Source organism: Monodelphis domestica, chromosome 2 (assembly GCF_027887165.1).
Source record: "Monodelphis domestica isolate mMonDom1 chromosome 2, mMonDom1.pri, whole genome shotgun sequence".
In the NCBI taxonomy this organism is placed as follows: Eukaryota; Metazoa; Chordata; class Mammalia; order Didelphimorphia; family Didelphidae; genus Monodelphis; species Monodelphis domestica.
In genome coordinates, this window is record NC_077228.1 from 204,983,459 (window position 1) to 205,003,046 (window position 19,588).

Consider the following 19,588-nt stretch of genomic DNA (forward strand, 5'->3'; position numbering starts at 1 on the left):
CAACTGAAATGTTGACCCTCCTCCAGAGAGCCTTCCCTAATCCTCCGAAAAGACAGCCCTGTGTGGTAATGCTACATATGTGGAGGGAGATATAATTCATGACTGACTGTGAGAACTCTGAGTCTAATTCTCTATACTTGCACAAGGGGCTTACTTCAGTTGGTCGTAGAGACACTTCAAGAAAACATCTCTAGGGAGGTGGTTGAAAAAGAGAGAAGCTTTCCAGGAGCAGACTGGGACCTTCAGAGCCATGAACTTGTATAGGAAGCCAACCCTACCAAGTTACTTGACCTCTAGGACTTGCAACTCTTCTGAGAGTGGATCTCATGGGTGAGATTCTCTTTCTCCTTCCCTTTCTCTTTCTCTCTTTTTCCTTCTTCCCTCCCTCTTCTCTCTCTCTCTCTCTCTCTCTCTCTCTCTCTCTCTCTCTCTCTCTCTCTCTGCTCTCTCTCTCCTCTCTCTCTCTTTCTCTCTCTCTCCTCTCTCTCTCTCTCTCTCTCCTCTCTCTCTCTCTCTCTCTCTCTCTCTCTCTCTCTCTCTCTCTCTCTCTCTCTCTCTTTCTCTCTCTCCTCTCTCTCTGTTTCTTTCTCCCTCTCTCCCTCTCTCTCTCTCTCTTCCTCTCCCACCCTTCTTCCCTCCCTCCCTCCCTCCCTCTCTCTCTCTCTCTCTCTCTCTCTCTCTCTCTCTCTCTCTCTCTCTCTCTCTCTCTCCTCTTACTCCCCTTCCCCCTTCCCCCTCTCCCCCTTCAGCTGAGATCTTATCTTGTTCCCAGCTTAAGAGCTCATTTACCGGCAAGACAACCAGATAGAAATGTCTAGTGGGTGGGTGGAAATGTGGTCTAGAGCTTGGGAGAATCTGGATAAAGTACTGGCCAGACCCTTTGAGGTAACGGCAGAAATTGGGGTGGATGAAATCAGCAAGAAAGAGGGCATAAGAACAGGATAGTGTGTTTACCTATTTACCTATATTTGAGGTGTGAGAAGAAGAAAAGCTGGAGAAGAATTGAGGGTTTTGGATAGGAGGAAAACCCTGCAAGTTCAATATCCTGAAAGCCAAGGGAAAGGAGAATGTCAAGAAGCTGCTGATTGAGACATGGCCACAGTTTAACTAGGGAAATGCAGGTGAGACTTTCCTTGGGGGTAACAGAATTAGGGGCAACAGGTAGAGGTACTGAACTTGGAACCTAGTTAGTAGCAATAATTCATTAAAATAGGAAACTACTCAATGGCTGGGTTATTTCTCCACTGTGTCCACATTCCAGATGAACTACCTGATCTTATCTATCTCTACTCCTGTCCTCACCTACCCACAAAGGTGGTGACTTTGCTAGTTAGTGATGATGTCCCTCTGGGTTTACATCTACAGGAAGCAGGGTTCTTGGGCCCCTGACAGGTTTTTGTGTCCCTGGGTTTAAGAATTCTCTCCTCCTAACTTGCTCGATTGACTTGATTACTTTTTTAAACTCTTTCCTTCCATCTTGGAATCAATGCTGTGTATTAGTTCCAAGGCAGAGAGTGGTAAGGGCTAGGCAATGGGGGTCAAGTGACTTGCCCAGGGCCACACAGCTGGGAAGTGGCTGAGGCCAGATTTGACTAGCTGATTGCAGGATATCTATTGTGCTGCTTGCCCTGGGGTATGATTTGGGTGCTTGCCTTGAATCCCAGAAATTCTCTAGAAGCAAAAGCTTAGAGATTTTCTTTGACTTTTCAGGAGGATAGAGATGGGAATAGAGATAGGAACTAGACCTGTGGTTTCACTGGTAGAGGGAACTCCCTGGTAAAGAAGTTCCTTCTACCACTATAGCTTAGCACCCTTTCTTCAGGTTATCATCTTAAAGAATCGTTTAAAGTACGTGGAGGTTAAGGCACTTGTCCAGGGTATGTCAGAGGTAGGACTTGAACTCAGGTTTTTCAGGCTTAAAAATTATCTTTCTGTACATTGACATGCCTCATCCATTAGCTATATTTAATTTATTTTTTACACATTTTTTAAACCCCTGTCTTCCATTTTAGAATCAATATTATGTATTGGTTCCAAAGAAAAAGAGCAGTAAGGGCTGGGCAATGAGGGTTAAGTGACTTGTCCAGAGTTACACATCTTGGAAGTGTCTGAGGCCAGATTTGAACTTAAGACCTCCTGTCTCTGGATCTGATTCTTTATCCACTGAGTCACCCAGTCATACCCAATTATTCACACATTTGAAAGGCCATTTAGAGTACAAATCTCAACCCATGTGCACCTTCTCCCTAAACAGGCATGGTTTCTCCTTCCTCTGCAGTCTCCTAGTACCTGTTTGGAAAGGATTCTCTTATACACTTAATACACTTGAGCAGTGTGTATGTGTGTGTGTGTGTGTGTGTATGTGTGTGTGTGTGTGTGTACTTATCTCATGCAACAGATTATAAGCAACTTGAGAACAGTTATATAACCATAACTAGGTGGCACAGCAAAGAGGGAGCTGGGACTGGAGTCAGGAAGACTCATCTTTAAGAGTTCAAATCTGGCCTCAGGACTCTTCATAGCTCTTATTCTTCTTCTGTCTTAGAACCAATACATAGTATTAATTCCAAGATGGAAGGTAAGGGTTAAAAAAATGGTATTCTATAGGAGAACATTGTACACAATAACAATATTATATGATGATCAACCATGAATGGTGGTGTATCTCAGCGAGGCAAAGATTCAAGACAATTCCAAAGGATTCATGCAATGGGCGTTAAGTGACTTGCCAAATTTGAACCCAGGAGCTCCTGTCTCTAGGCCTGACTCTTGATCCACTGATAGCTCCCCACCCCCCACCCCAATATAACTTTTATCAGATTATTTACTGCTTGGAGGAGGAGTGGGAAGGGAAGGAAGGAGAGAATCTGAATGGCAAATGTCAGAACACAATTGTCAAAAGTTGTTTCTACATGTAATTGGCAAAAAATAAAATTCAATAAAAATTTAAAAATAGTTTTATGTAAAAAAAGAGAATAAAAAGGGAAGAAAAGAAAAAATAGGGTAAATGTCAAGACAACTTGAACTGGGTTCTTCCTGAACCCAAGGCTGTCACTTTGCCCATTATGCCTTACTGTCCTTTCTGCGTTAAGACATTTAAAGTTTATGTACCCAATGGTTATTGTAGAGAATAAAATAGAGAGGATCTATGAATGTTTTGACATGATTGTCTAAATTCAACCAATGTGTCGCTTTATACTGAATGTCAGACACTAGCACTTTTAACACAGAGTGAGCCCAGGGGAAAATCATGCTGGAAAATATGATTCAAGATCAAGGAATAAAAGTGATCAAAGGAGAGCAAATTACCCCAAAAGCTCACACCTGTATGTTCTGACGATTTTGTTTTGTTTTTTTTTTTTAAAGAGTCAGCAGGGTCTACACAGAGAGGGTATCGTGCAAGGTTAAAAAATAAAATCAAATCATTTATATCTTATCAGACAGGAAGCGACTGGTTCCAGACTTAACAGTCATTTTGAAAGCATCTGTCTGTGTGCCGGCAGATCCTTGGCTGGTCCAAGAAGAGGCTAAAGTCAACAGTGAGACAGAAGAAAGAGGAGAAATGAGGGGAAGGCGCTGCAGCTCCTGCCCCACCTGTTTAAACAAGCTGTCAACTGTGAAAAATTCAGAATGGACTAAAAGGGACTGTTGGAGAAAAGTTGCTGCAATTCAGGACTGTTGCCACAACAAGGCTGGAAAAACCTAGAAACCACTTCAGCCGGCAGACACTTGATCTCTTTGCCAAGTGGAGGAACTCTACCCCTGAGGGTTTAGAGCGCAAGCTTGCTAGTACAGCCCACAGAGGAGAAAGATGGATGATCACTTTGGGAAAGAAGGAAGAATGGTGGAAGAGGACATTATCCACAAAAGAGCTCATGATCTAAATCAGATTATTTATAGATGTGTGGCAGAAAGCAAGGAAAGGAACAAACCTTTATTAAGCACCTACTATTTGCCAGGTGGGCAGCTGGGTGGTGCAGTGGATAGAGTGTCAGGTCTGGAGTCAGGATGACTCATCTTCATGAGTTCAAATCTGGCCCCAGACACTTATTAACTCTGTGGCTGAGCAACTCACCTAACTCTGCCTCAGTTTCCTCATCTGTAAAAATGAGCTGGAGAAGGAAATGGTAAACCACTCTAGTATCTTTGCCAAGAAAACCCCAAATTGGGGGCAACTGGGTGGCTCAGTGGCTTGAGAGCCAGGCCTAGAGACAGGAGGTTCTAGGTTTAAATCTGGCCTCAGACACTTCCTCGCTGTGTGACTCTGGGCAAATCACATAACCCCCATTGCCTAGCCCTTACTGCCCTTCTGCCTTAGAACCAATTGACAACAAAACCCCCAAATGGGGTTGCAAAGAATCTGACACAACTGAACAACAACCAGCCTGATGTGCCAGGTGTTATGTTAAATGCATTACAAATATTCTCCTTTGATCCTCATAAAAGCCCTGGAAGGTAGATGCTTTTATTATCCCTATTTTACTTTGGGTGATATTGAGATAGTGTGAGGTTAAGTGTCTTGCCTAGAGTCACAGAATGATATTTCTGGTTTGGACTTGGAGCTAAAAAGCTGAAATAATTATAAAGTGTTTTGTTACTGCTTCCGAGAACAAAGAAAGGTTTGGTTTGGGGTTTTTGTTTTTTAGTTAGTTCATTTATTTTGGATATCTATCTGTCCATAGGGGAGCTGAGTGGATGACACAGTGGATAAAGCATGGGACTTGGAATCAGGAAGACCTGAGTTCAAATCTAGTCTCAGATAGTTATTAACTGTGTAACCTTGGGCAAGTCATTCAACTCTGTTTGTTTTAGTTTCCTCATCTATCAAATGACTTAGAGAAGAAAATGGAAATCATTATAGTGTCTTTGCCAAGAAAACTTCCAAACGGAGCCACAAAGAGTCAGACGTTACTAAAACAGCTAAACAAAATCTAGGCGATGAGTCAGTAATAGGGTATGTGTCCAGGAAAATGAATGACCGAATAATTCTGCTCACTATACTCCAGTTCTCAACTCTTAAATATACACTACAACGGAAGGAAAATAAAAGTTATATGCACAGCCACAAACTGGTCCCTGGAGGTAATGAGGATGGTCGAAGGAGTGACTGAGACTTGTGTGGCATGGTGGTTAGGGCACTGGATTTGAAGTCAGCAAAACTTGGGTTCAAATCCCATCTCTGACACCGACTTGCTGTGTGATCAATTTCTTCATGCCTCAGTTTCCCCCTCTATAAAATCAGGGGATGAGACATGATGTCCTCTAAGATCCCTTCCCGCCTGAAGTCTACAATCCTTTTAGCAGCTTCTAAAAGAGAATAGTTGGAAATGTAGCCAATGATGCAGATGGGAAGTTTCACTGAAGTGGAGTCCACTCTCTCTGGCTCCAGAGAACTTTGCCCAGATTTCCTGTGCTGGAGTCATGAGTGTCTGGAGGGGGTCAAGACCCAAACCCCTTTGGGAGGAAGTGGAGTGAAAGTGTTCTCCCCAGGCAGGCAGCTGTGATTCCTCTGTGTTGATTTACTGCTCAGTTCTGCTCTGAACCAGCGTTCTAAATCTTGAGTGCCATTGGGAGCCTCGCTTTGTTAGCAGATGAGTCAACTGAATACATTGGAAGTGAGTTCATTAGAAAAGCCACCCAGAGCGCTTCAAAGGCCCCTTCTGGTTCCCAATCTGCAATCCCAGTCTTGAGAATCTTCACCATAGGAATCTGGTGTCGGAGGGTGTCGGAAGCTAAGACCCAGGACTGGAAGAAAGAAAACAAATGGATCAGAAATGGAACATGCTGATCGGCATTTTTGTAGTGATTGAATCTCATCAGGAACAACCCATTAATCAATAAGCATTTACTAAAAATCTATTATGTGACGGGCATTGTGCTTAGTAGTGGTTAGGGCTTCAGATGCAAATAAAAACATGGTCCCTGCCTTCGAGGAGGCTACCATCTCATGGAGGAGGACATGAAAGAAAACTGAAAACGACAGTGGAAATGCCACATGAGGCATTTCTAGATAACACCAACAAGGAGTAAAAGCACACGCATATGAAGATGAGATTGAGATAATTGTCTGGAAATGACCAAGTACCACATAAAGAACAATTCTTTGTTGGAGGATACAATTTTATTTTATTTTTTAAACTCTTACCTTCCATCTTAGAATCAATATATGTATTGATTCCAAGGCAGAATCGTGGTAAGAGCTAGGCAATGGGAGTTAAGTGACTTGCCCAGGGTCACACAGTTAGGAAGTGTCTGAGGCCAGATTTGAAGCCAAGACCTCCCATCTTCAGGTCTGGCTCTCAATCCATTGAGCCACATAGCTGCCCCTGGAGGATACATTTTTATTTCTCTAATTTTTAATATTTTATTAATTAATTAATTTAGAATATCTTCCCATGGTTACATGATTCATGTTCTTTCCCTCCCCTTTTCCCTTCCCCCTCCCAGAGCCAATGAGCAATTCCACTGGGTTGTACATGTATCATTGTTCAAAACCCATTTCCATATCATTAATATTTGCAAAAGAGTGATTATTCAAAGTCAATAGAGGATTCAATTTTAAAGGAATTCAGGAGGCAACTCTCATGATTTCTCAGAGGGAAGAAGATTCCTCCAATAGGAAATATCATAAACTATAGTTTTATCTTTAAAAAAATCAACATCCTGTTTTAGAACTGATACTAAGTACCAGTTCCAAGGAAGGAGAGTATTAAGGACTAGTCAAGTGGGGTTAAGTGACTTGCCCAGAGTCACACAACTAGGAAGTATCTAAGGCTGGGTTTGAGCCAGGCCTAGCTCTCGACATCCTCTGAGACACCTAGACAGTAATTCATCCATATGCCTATCTCATATGTAGAATCTTTGATAAAAAAAAAAAAAGAAAAAGTGTGTGTGTATGCAGCTAGGTGGCTTATTTTCAAAGAGGACCAATGACATCACATGGCAATATTTTGATTTGCTTGTAAATTGGATTTAATTTACTTACACAAAGTCATCAGTCTCACTCTTTCTCCCAGAATCATCCAAGTCCAGTGGTAGGACAAAAGACAGGATGACTGGCGATGGCCCGGGATGCAGTGAATGATGGTGACATCTTCAATGGCTGACCAAGCTCTCAGGGCTCCCCACAAGACCTACTTCAGCTGTCTTCATGGCCAATGGAACCAATTATTCTCATCTGTCCATTCTTCCAGGGGAAGTCTTCCTATGACTGGGGAAGACACCCCCTCCCCAACTTCCCAATAAATTTGGGGTCTGTTGATTACTTTCAACCTCAACCTGATTAAGCTCTTCTATGAAGACAATTTCACTGGGATGTGCCACAGCTTCTTGGAGCCACAGGTGAGAGTTGGGTGACACGTGGACACCAAAGGTGGATGAAGAGCCCTGAAAAGGGCTTGGCAAGATTTCACAGAAGTACTTGTCCTCCACAAACACCCCATATACACAAGGTCACATAACTAACTAGCCACTTCTGAGACAGGATTCACGCTGGGTCTTCCTGATTCCCTTCCTACCATTAATAAAATGGCTCAATCAACCATCATAAACCTAACGGAGACAACCTATAATGAAGAGTTACCAGAGGTGTGATTAGAGGGGGTGGAAAGAGGGGAGGAAACGTTCAAGCACATGTCAAATGAGGCAGATGGGTTCAAGACCCATTGGGCTGATAATAAGATCATTGGTGACCTTTAAGAAAGGATCTTAGCTCAAGGTCCCAAAAAAACCAAGAATCACAGGGGAATTCAGATTTTTCTCCTGCAGGCTGGAGAGGTAAGAGAAAGAGAAAAATCAGTTCAATACCAACTAGATATTAGAGTAGACCGGTCACTTAGACAGCCGGGATCATGAGTAGAATGAGGGGGATAAAAGGAATATGCTAGTCAGGTTCCAATAGAAATGTTGGGAGTAGGGGCAGCTAGATGGTGAGATGGATAGAGTACCAGTGCCTGGTTGCAAATCTGGCCTCAGACCCTTCTTAGCTGTGTGACCCTGGGCAAGTCACTTAATCCCAAGTGCCTAGCCCTTACCACTCTTTTGCCTTAGAACCAATATTTAGGACCAATTCTAAGACAGAAGATAAAGGTTTAAAAAAAAATTTTTCCCATGGTTCCATGATTCATGTTCTCTCCCTCGGCTCTTCCCCAGAGTTGACAAGTCATTCCACTGGGTCATACATATATTATCACTCGGGGTTTTTTTTCCCCTAAACATAAAGTGTATGCTGTGGTCTCACCCTCCCAGAGTCATGCTACCCCTAAAGGTTTTAGGGTACCTTACAGGGGTTTAAGGCATTTCTTCTTTTCCTTGGAGTGGCAGCACCATCCTCAGATTCCCAGTCCTGCTTCCAGCCCAACTCTCATGGTCATCATTGCCGGGTAGCAATTCCTGTGGAGAAGAGCCAGCCATCCCTACAAACTGCCAACCAACCATCACTTGTAAGGCTGGCAAGCTAGTGGAGCTCCTATAACATGAAGGGAGTCACAGGAGGCATCATATGCTAGGTGGGTCAAACCATTGCTGTCACGTTAACCACCGTCTTCTCTTGACCCTGAAGAAGATGGCCCAGCATATAAACCCAAGAAATTTTGCAGTAGCAATTCTTCCAGGCCAGTTAGTGAAACCATTATTTGCCTCTATGGAGATGTAGCCTGGAAGCTGCTCCTGGAAGAGCCCCAGTCACATCTATTAAAGATTGAGAAAAGAAAGTTCGTGTTGCCAAAATCCTTGGCAGTATCAAATAGTTCAACACTAGAAACTGGCATGATTTGATCAGAAGCGTTGATGTTAAAAGATGCATTATGATCTCCTTTGCTGATGCATCTTAAGGGTTATAGGATTTGCCTCCTGACGGGCAGCTGAATTCTTCCTTATACTTAGAGGATAGAACCTCAGACCTTGGGTCAGGAAGACATCTTCCTGAGTTCAAATCTAGCTTCAGACACTTACTAGCTTGGTGACCCTTGACCAGTCACTTACCCTGGTTTTCCTCAGTTTCCTTATCTGTAAAATGAACTAGAGAAGGAAATGACAAACTCTTCCAGTATCATTGCCATGAAAATCCCAAATGGGGTCATAAAGAATTGGATACAGCTGAAAAATGACTGAATCCCAACTAGAATAGGGACTGCCTTACTTTTCTATTTATATCCTCAGCACTCCACACATTGCTTTACATATACTGAGTGCTTAATAGATGCTTCATCCATGCATTTATTGATTTTCTGTTGTTATTGACTTTAGCCCCCACCTCCACTATTAAGTGCCAATGACTAATACACCATTTATATTTAATCATTTAGCTTTCACAAAGGGATATTAATTTCAAAGACATAAGCAATAGCAAAGTACAAACATTTCCCCACAACACCTATGGGGAAATTTTTCCCTATACCACTTTAGTCTCTGGGGAGAGTGGGCTTACTCTTAGAGCACTTTCTACATTACATTTGTCCTATCAAGTTTAAATTCAGGGGCAGCTGGGTGGCTCAGTGGATTGAGAGACAGACCTAGAGATGGGAGGTCCTAGGTTTAAATCTATCCTCAGAAACTTCCTAGCTGTGTGACCCTGGGCAAGTCACTTAACCCCCATTGCCTAGCCCTTACTGCTCTTTTGCCTTGGAACCAATACACAGTATTGATTCTAAGAAGGAAGTAAGGGTTTAGAAAATGTTTCTACATGTAATTGAAAAACCTCCCTCTCTCCTTTCTTTCTTCCTTTCTCTTTTCCTCCCTTTTCTTTTCCTCCTTTCTTTCCTTTCCTTTTTTGTTTCTTTTCTTTTCTCCCTATAAGCCAGCCAGGGGTGGGAACATCTATTTCATCAGCATCCCCACCCTCCTACAGGTCATAGAAAAGGGCTCTGCATCCTTGATCTGTTCGACACATGTTGTTACTTAGCTGACTGTCCCACTTTGGCATTAACATTTTCTTTGCAAAAGATCCCCAAAGGACAAAGCACCAGAAATGAGTGGAACAAAGGGTTCAGGTTCTCCCCCGAAGGCCCCCATTTCCAAGGCCATCTCTCCTCAAAATGATCCTTTGCCTCCCTCCCCACCCTTCCCAAAACACAGCATACAGGCACTGATGACGCAACGCCTGTCCTCTTTCAAGTGCCTGAGTCAGCCCAGAAGTCTCCATTTGGTTCTTATTGTGTTTTCAGATGACTGTCCTGGGAAAGAAGAGGAGAAAGTTTTTGTAATATGGCTAGTCACATAAGATTTCCTTTTTCCATATGACTGACAGCTGGGAAATCTTCAGGGAATGCACGCACTGGAATAGATGTGCTGTCCAAGGTGGCTGGAAACACATGGGGTTGAACGCCTAGGACTCTTACCCACCTAGAGGAGGTTTCCCCCACTGCTCAGTGTGAGCTGCTTAGGTTCCCTCTGTGGAGTGGACTTACTTATCAGCCTCCATAAGACAAATCCAAGAACAGAGAGATTTTTCTTTTCTTTCCTTTTTTTAAATCCTTACCTTCCATCTTAAAATCAACACTGTATTGGTTCCAAGGCAGAAGAGTGGTGAAGGTTAGACAGTGGAGGTTAAGTGACTTGCTCAGGGTAACACAACTAGGAAGTATCTGAGGTCAAATTTGAACTCAAGACCTCCCATCTCTAAGCATGGTTCTAAATCCCTTGAGCCGTCACCTTGCTGCCCCTAAAGCAGTGAGATGTTAAGGGAAAAGGAAGAGGGAAACAAATAAGGCAAAACCTGGAGACAGATTCCAACCTAAGCCTGGTAATAAATGAAAGATTCAGGAAACTCTGCTATTTGGGTAAATCACTCTGTCTCCATTTCTTCATTTATAAAACAAGATTATCAGGTGTGAAATGAGCTCTGAAGATCCTTTCAACCCTGACATTTGGAGCTTTACTTGTTCACTTAGTCCTTCAATAAACATTTCTTACTGGATGCAGAATCTTCTACTAGATTTTGGACTGGATGTTGTTTGTTGTTGTTGAGTTGTTTCATTCTTTGTGACCCCATGGGGGCCTTCTTGGCAAAGATAATGGAGCAGTTTGCCATTTCCTTCTTCAACTCATTGTACAGATGAGGGAACTGAGGCAAAGTCAAGTGACTTGCTCAGTCACACAGCTAGTAAATATCTCAGACTGGACTTGAACTCATGAAGATGAGTGTTCCTGATTCCAGGCCCAGCATTCTAGCCGCTGTACCAAAGATACTGATGCAGGGAATGTTTGGACAGTTTATAATTTAGTTGGGGACACAGAGGGTAAAGTATTTTCTGTAGTCCTCACCCCTCAGATCAACTAAGGGATGCTTATTTTATTTATTATTTAAAAAATTCTTTTAAACTTTTTCTATGGTTACATGTCTTATGTTATCTTTCTCCCCTCTTCCTTCCCCCTCCCAGAGGGGGAATAATATTTCCATATTATTAATTTTTATAATAGAGTAATCTTTTAAGGCAAACCCCCCACATCCTATACTCATCAAACTAAGTGATATCATATGTTTTCTTCTGTGTTTCTACTCCCACTGTTTTCTCTTGATGTGGATTCTTTCTCATGAAGTCCCTCAGGATTGTCCTGGATCATTGAATTGCTGCTAGTAGCAGAGTCTATTACATTTGATCATCCTACAATGTGTCAGTTACTGTGTACAATGTCCTCCTGGTTCTGCTCATTTCACTCATCAGTTCATATAGAAATCCTCCATTTCATAATTTCTTATAGCACAATAGTGTTCTATCACCATCATATACCACAATTTGTTCAGCCATTCCCCAATCAAGGGACACCCCTTCATTTTCTAATTATTTTCCCACCACAGAAAGCTCAGCTATAAATATTTTTGTACAAGCATGTCCTTTTCCATTAAAAAAAAAAACACTTTGGGAAACAAACCTGGTAGTGGTATTGCTGGATCAAAGGACATGCATTCTTTTAAAGCCCTTTGGGCATAATTCCAAATTGCCTTCCAGAACAGTTGGAAAGACATATATTTTAAAAAGAACTATTCCTTCCTCAGTGGATTGAGAGCCAGGCTTAAAGATGGGAGATCCTGGTTTCAAATCTAGCCTCAGACACTTCCTAGCTATGTGATCCTGGGCAAGTCCCTTAACCCCCATTGCCTAGTCCTGACCGCTCTATTCTACCTTGGATCCAGTACATAGTATTGATTCTAATATGGAAGGGAAGAGTTTTTAAAAACCTTCTTCTTCCTCTTCTCTCTCTTCCTTTCCCTCCACTCAGAGATGATAAGCAGGTTGATCTTATACATGTATTAATATAAATAATAACTTATTATTAATATTTATATTATACTTCATATTGTATTACAATTAAATTATAAAGACAATTTTAATATTGAAACTGAATAGTAAATATAATTTATAAATTAATTATAAATGAGTAAATAAAAGTTCTATTAAAAATAAAATTAAACAATTAATATATGTATTATCATGCAAAACATACTTGCATATTGGTCATTATTGTGAGAGCACACTCATATAACAAAAACTCCAAAATAAAACCATAAATGCACTGATCTGAAAGATAGTATTAGGCTAAGTTTTTTTGAACAATGTTGTGATCATTCTGAAGTAATGAATAATTTTAGGTGGAGTATGGTTGGGAGGCGGCATACCAGTTGGTAGATTAAACACTGGAATTGGAATCAAGAAAAGCTTAAAGTCTTGGCTCAGACACTTACTAGCTAGGCCAATAGCTGGGCAGGCCACTTAACTACTCTGTGCCTCAGTTTACTCATCTGTAAAATGAGAGGGTTGAACTCAACAGCCTCTAAGGTCTCTTCTAGTTCCAAATCTAATATCCAATTCTCTTGTATCTTGCTTATTCCTCAGTGTATTTAGAGACAAATGAACACTCTTTACTACATAGAGCTATAGAAAGAAAAATGCTTTGTCAACTGGAAAAGGAGCACCACATAAGTAGGAGCCATCATTATTCTTCCTAGTGTCAGTGCAAATCACCCAAAAGATAGGGGAAGAGATCTGGATCTATAGACACACTCCACCTAAAGTCATTCATCGTTTCTGGGGAAAAGAGGACATGGGTCAAACCTGTGCTCCGGAAAGCTGTCTGCCAAGGAAGAAGCTAATTATTAATTTAAAAACATTTATTATTATGACAATCATAAAATATTCTAATATAAAGTTATCTTTTCCACATTGCAGGAGTTTGGGGCACAGCACCACTGCAATCTAGAAAATCTGTTCAAAACTTTGTACTAGAGAAGTCTGAACTTGTTATTTTTCCTTTATGTGATGTTTATACTACCTTGTTGTAAACTTTGAGTTAAGTATGCATTTCTGAATTTCTAAACTGTTTCTTTGTTGTCTGCTGGCCTTTCTGTGTTGCTTATAGCTTCTATGAACCCCCTCAAGCCCTTTCCCATTTAATTTCTTATGCTGATCTGTGATATATTGAAACTATGATGGGGAAAGTAGTGATGTGGAAGAGATAACTATAATTATAATAATTTTATATAATGAATAAAATATATAATTAATAAAAAATAAAATAATAAGAAAAAAAGAATGACAAAGGCAGGCTTAGTGGACAAAATACCATGCCTAGAGATGGAAGATCCTGGTTTCAAATCTGACCTCAGACATTTCTTGGCTATGTGATCCTGGGCAAGTTGCTTAATTCCAGTTGCCTAGCCTTTACCGTTCTTCTGCCTTGGAACTGTGAAGATGGGATTAATTCTCCCTTATCCATTTTTTAGATTTAATCACCAAAAGCATATACACCCCACTTATCCTTAAATATGGGGAAGTCTGTGACCCACATGTGCTATAGTGAGTGACAAATCAGAATCAACTGACTGCCCACTGGGTAAAGCTATAGCTGCAGTTGGTACACATAAAAGTGGAAGGAAGGCACAGGAAGTGACAAAAGGATGGGTCTTTAAAAGTGGCAACAACTTCCTGTGACCAGCTCTTCTGCCTTGGAACTTGGCCTTGAAAGAGCTTAGGGTTGGAGACTTCAGACTGCTCTTTGATTTTTCCTTAGAACTACCACATGGGTGAGTGAAAAGGCTGACTCCCTTTCCTGGCTCTTCTGGAGGTACTAGCCTCTGGAGAGGTCCCTCATTTTGGAGGAGGCCTCATGGCTAAAACCTTTGTTTAATTTACCTCTGAACCCCCTTTGCTGGGGCCTCTGAAGCCCTACCTGCTTCGGACCAGGCCAGAGTAATTATCTACTCTCTCTCATTTCCTTACTTTCACTCTTTCCCTCTATTTTATAAATAAATTGCTATAAAGTCATTCTGACTTGAGTAATAATTTCTGGTGACCACATTTAAATATATTTAGTCCAACTCTTCAGTTTTTAACTCTTACACAACCAATATTTAGTATTAATTCTAAGACAGAAAATAAAGGTTTGGAAAAAAAGAATAACAAAGGAATACTTGTATAGCACATTATTCTTTGGCCAGAGTCATTATTGCCCCATCAAAGTCTATCTCCAGTGTTTCAGATGGAATTCTCCAATATGATACTAGTGAAGCGGCTTCTACCAAGCCCCAAATGCTTTGGATCCAGGCCTCATGAAGGAGTGAATGCTAGTCCTCCAAGGATGGTGGCTGTCATTCATTGGATCCATCCTCTGATTGTTATCAAATCCAACCCTGTTGGCTTTGAACCAACATGTTGACTACCAGGTGACAAACTTTGGGTGGTTACCATAACTCATGAAATCAAGAAATCAATCAGTAACTATTTATTCCACGTCGAGCATGCGTGAGGCACTATAGATACAAACACAATGAATGAACAATCCCTACCAGCATGAAACACACTGGCTGTGTGACTTCAACAAGTACCTTTCAGTACCCTGGACAACTCTCCAAGTCTAAAAGTTACAAGAGGAGGTAGAAGGTAGGAGTCTCCTCACATGGGAATTCCCTATATCAATGAAATAATTACCTCATTATTATTGTTAGGTGGCTCCTTGGATCCAGGAAGATCTGAGTTCAAATCCTATCTCAGATACTTACAGGGTCTGAGACTCTAGAAAAAGCACTTAAACTCTCTCAACTTTAGTTTCCTTAACTGTACCAATATCATCTAATTACAGAGTTGTTATGAAGATACATGTTGCCTATTATTATAATGATTAATTTTGTCAATTTCGTTTCAAGCTAATATTATTAGTTACAGCAATGGTAATGTTGCTCTTTTTTTTTTTTATTATTCTTACTTTTGTTCTGAGTTAACAACTCTAAGACACAAGGGCAAGGGCTTGGCAAATGGAGTTAAGTGACTTGCCCAGGGTCACATAGCTAGGAATTATCTGAGGCCAGATTTGAACTTAGGTCCTCTTGACTCCAAGTCTAGCTCTCTATCTCCTGAGCCACCTACCTGCCCCATCATCATCATCATCATCATCATTATTTAAACTCTTACCTTCTATCCTAGAATTTATATTTAGTATTGATTCCAAGGCAGAAGAGTGGTAAGGGCTAGGTAATTGGGGTTAAGTGACTTGCCCAAGGTCACATAGCTAGGAATTATATGAGGCCAGATTTGAATTTAGGTCCTCTTGACTCTAGGTCTAGTTTTCTATCTCCTGAGCCACCTACCTGCCCTATCATCATCATCATCATTATTATTATCATTATTATTTAAACTCTTACCTTATTTCTTATCCTAGAATTTATATTTAGTATTGATTCCAAGGCAGAAGAGTGGTAAGGGCTAGGTAATTGGGGTTAAGTGACTTGCCCAGGGTCATACAGCTAGCAACCATCTGAAGCCAAATTTGAACCCAGGACCTTCTGTCTCTAGGCTTGGCTCTCTATACACTGGGCTACATAGCTAACTGCCCTTATTATTTATAATAAATAGCAAGGCTCATCTATTTTGAGGGAGAGAGATATCTCACCAGGTTTAGGGACCCAATCTTTATGATTAGAAAAGGCCACTTTTTACTCTGTAGAATAAAGTAACCCATCTGGAGTGAAATCCATGTCCTAGCCCTCCTTCACCTGTGTTCTCATTAAATGAACTAAATAGTCCTGGAGTAGATGTTATCAGAAGAGAAAGGCTGAAGTGCAGAAGAGATTTTGCCCATTTTTAGAGGGTTCCTAACTACCATTCTAGATTATTTAGAACTCATAAACTATAGAAGTCTAGAAGGTGAGAGCAAGAAGAGATCTTTGGCTCATCTAGTCCAACTGAAGCCTATGGAAGGAAGAGACTTGCCCAACATTATATGGCAAGTAGATGCAAAGACCAAATGAGAAAGCATGTCTTTCAGCCTAGAATGACAACATATTTTCAGGGAATCTTAATCTTTTTTATGTCAGAGATCCGTTTGGCAGTTTAGAAAATCCTATTTTTTAGAACATTTTTTTTTGATAATTCAAGGAAATGTTAAATTTTAATTAGAATTTAATGAAAAAAATATATATAGTTCAGGAAATGAAATTTTAACCAAGGCTGTCTGTTTCTAAATCCAGCATTCTTCTTTATTAGCCAATAAGTGGCCTCTAATTGAGATTTAGCTATATGTAGAATACATTAATTTAACTCTTTCTATCTATCTATCTATCTGCTATATTTTTCCATCCAAGTTTACAGACCCTGCTGAAATATCCCTTGTAGTGAACAGAGAACTAGACTTTAGTCAAAAATGCCTTGGGTTCAGATCTCACCTGAAACACTTATTTACTTAGCTATGTGACCTTAGGTAAGTAACAATCTTCTGGAGGTCTCAGTTTTTTCATCTGTCAAATGAAAATAGTTGCTGGGTTCAAATCTGGCTTCAGATACTTCCTAGCTGTGTGACCCTGGGCAAGTCACTTCACCCCCATTGCCTAGCCCTGATCACTCTTCTGCCTTGGAGCCAATACACATAATTGATTCTAAGACAGAAGGCAAAGGTTAAAAAAGAAAAGAAAAAAAAAGAAAGTATTAGAGTTCGTGTGAATCTCTAGCTCTTTTCTGACCTGGGAATCCCCACAGCGGGCTCTGGCTGCTTTCTCACCTGCACGAGCAATGGCTCTGAGCTGCTCCTCTCCCTCCTTCCCACATCCCCTTTGCTTATTTCATAGTCTTTCAGGTTGAGCCCGGAGCCCGTCTCTGTGGCCTGAGTCTGAAACTAAACCCTCAACAACTGGGCTCTGAAGAAGTTTCACTTCCCAGAGCATTGTGGGTATAAATAACCCAGACCGCAGGATTGACATTTACCATCACGCCTGGCTAGTGTGTCGTCAGAGGTACGGGAGTTCCAGCCCTCCCCCCCTCCCCAGCAACAGAGGACGGTGCTCTGGGCTAGCCTTTAGAGCAGGGGGCTCGGGATGTTCCCATCTGTGTTGGGGCCACAAATGGTCTTAAAACTTTTGAGGCTGGGGGGGCGGCAGCTGAGGGGCTCCGTGGATGGCCAGCCAGGTCCTGGGGACCATGGTAGGTTCAAATCTGACCTCAGACACTTCCCAGCTGTGTGACCCTGGGCAAATCACTTCACCCCCATTGCCTAGCTGTGACTGCTCTTCTGCATGGGACCAATACACAGTATTGATTCTAAGATGGAAAGTAAGGACTTAAAAAAAAAAAACAACCCAAACTTCTGAGGCTGGAATTATGAAAGGAGTAAGATGACTGGGTTCAAGTCCCAGCTTTGCCACCAACACTGAGTAACATGAGGAAAATCCTTTTACCTTTCTGAGCTTCCCTCTGTAAAACAGAGGGCTTGAACTAGATGGTCTCTAGTACGAGGTCCTTCTGGCCCCAACATTCTATGTTCTTTTGGTCTTCCCAACTCTAATGGTCTATAGTTTATGGTCCAATGTCCTATTGGCTCCTTTAACCCTAAAGTTTCAGACTCAGTGGTTCCTTCCAGTGGTATGCTAGTAAATTATTTAACAACTGGCTCTCTGGAGGGAAAAAATGTATATATGATACTCTCCCCCCTCAAACCTTTACCTTCTGTCTTAGAATCCATTCTAAATATTGGTCCTAAAGCAGAAGCTCATTAAGGGTTAGGCAATGGGAGTTAAGTGACTTGCATAGGGTCACACAGCTAGGAAGTGTCTAAGGGCAGATTTGAACTCCCATCTCCAGGCCTGGTACTCTGTACACTGAGTCACACTCTTATAGGTGATCTTTGTTTTCTCTCCTTTCCTTCTGGCCTAGGAAGTATATATTGCAAGTGCTTTTTTAAAAAAGTATTGAATAGGAACCTAATTGCTCTGCCTAGGGATCAAACATGTAATCTTTGAAAATTCAATAAAGATCTATTAAATACTTGTTAAGAGTACTTTGGGCAAAAAGACAAAAATAAGATGGCCCTTGACAGTAAGAAGTTTATAGTCTTTGTTCATCCCACCTAGACAACTGCCAACAAGCCATCTCCCTCTGGATATCTTCCCATTAGCTTCTCAAACTCAACAAGAGTGAAACAGATCATTATGTATTTGTGTTTTTTTTCTCCTAAATCCTTATTGTCTGTCCTAGTATCAGTTCTAAGACAGAAGAGCAGCAAGAGTTAGGCAATTGGGGTAGTGTGACTTGCCCAGGGTCACACAGCTAGGAAGGTTCTGAGGCCAGATTTTTTTTTTTTTAGAAAATTTTATTTAGTCAATTTAGAACATTATTCCTTGGTTACAAGAATCGTATTCTTTCCCTCCCTCCCCTCCCCCTCCCCCTTCCTGTAGTCAATGTGCAATTCCACTGAGTGTTACATGTGTTCTTGATCAGAACCTATTTCCATATTATTAATATTTGCATTAGGTTTAGAGTCTACATCCCCAATCATAGTCCCATCAACCCATGTGATCAAGCAGTTGTTTTTCTTCTGTGTTTCTGCTCCCACTGTTCTTTCTCTGGATGTGGATGGTGTTCTTTCTTGTAAATTCCTCAGGAGTATCCTGGATCACTGCATTGCTACTAATGGCGAAAGTCCATTACATTTGATTTTGCCATAATGTATCCCTCTCTGTGTACAATGTTTTCCTGGTTCTGCTCCTTTCACTCTGTATCACTTCCTGGAGGTTGTTCCAGTTAACATGGAATTCCTCCACTTTATTATTCCTTTTAGCACAATAGTATTCCATCACAAACATATACCAGAGCCCACCAGACCTGGAGCTCTAGAGATTCACTATGCCACCTAGCCTCCCCAAGCTCCCCAAGCATTATATTTACCCACAAACCCATCCTCTTCCAAACTTGCTGATTTCTGTTGAGGACACCAATATCCTTCCTGTCACCTAGGGTCATAACTTTTAAATTGTCCTTGATGGTTTCTTCCTATAGCCAATCAGTTTTCAGTTACATGTTGCTGATATTTGTTTTTAAATGAAACAAAACAAAATAATATTTATTTGAGGGCCCTTCTGGAGAAGAGACATTCAACAAATAAAGTAAATACATTTTTGAAATCAGAAAACATCTAGACCATGGGCAATTTTCTTTCTCAGGGCAATTATGTATAAATTATGTATAAAACCTCTTCAAAAAATTTTGCCTAGAATTCTATAGAACATTATTTGCAAGAGAATAATTCTTACATCTTGGGGTATCACTGCTATTATTTTAGCATTCATTTAATGAATTCTCTAGGCCTGGCTCTCAACTCCCTGAGTCAT

General features: G+C 41.1%; 1 long non-coding RNA gene across 1 annotated transcript; it reads right to left on the reverse strand.

Moving 5' to 3' along the window:
- Positions 1–4,210: 4,210 nt before the first annotated feature.
- On the reverse strand, positions 4,211–17,212 carry LOC130457237 (uncharacterized). Its single transcript, XR_008916392.1, has 3 exons — positions 16,987–17,212; positions 10,080–10,172; positions 4,211–5,745 (listed from the first exon to the last, which is right to left on the reverse strand). It is a non-coding gene; the product is annotated as an uncharacterized LOC130457237 (long non-coding RNA).
- Positions 17,213–19,588: the final 2,376 nt, after the last annotated feature.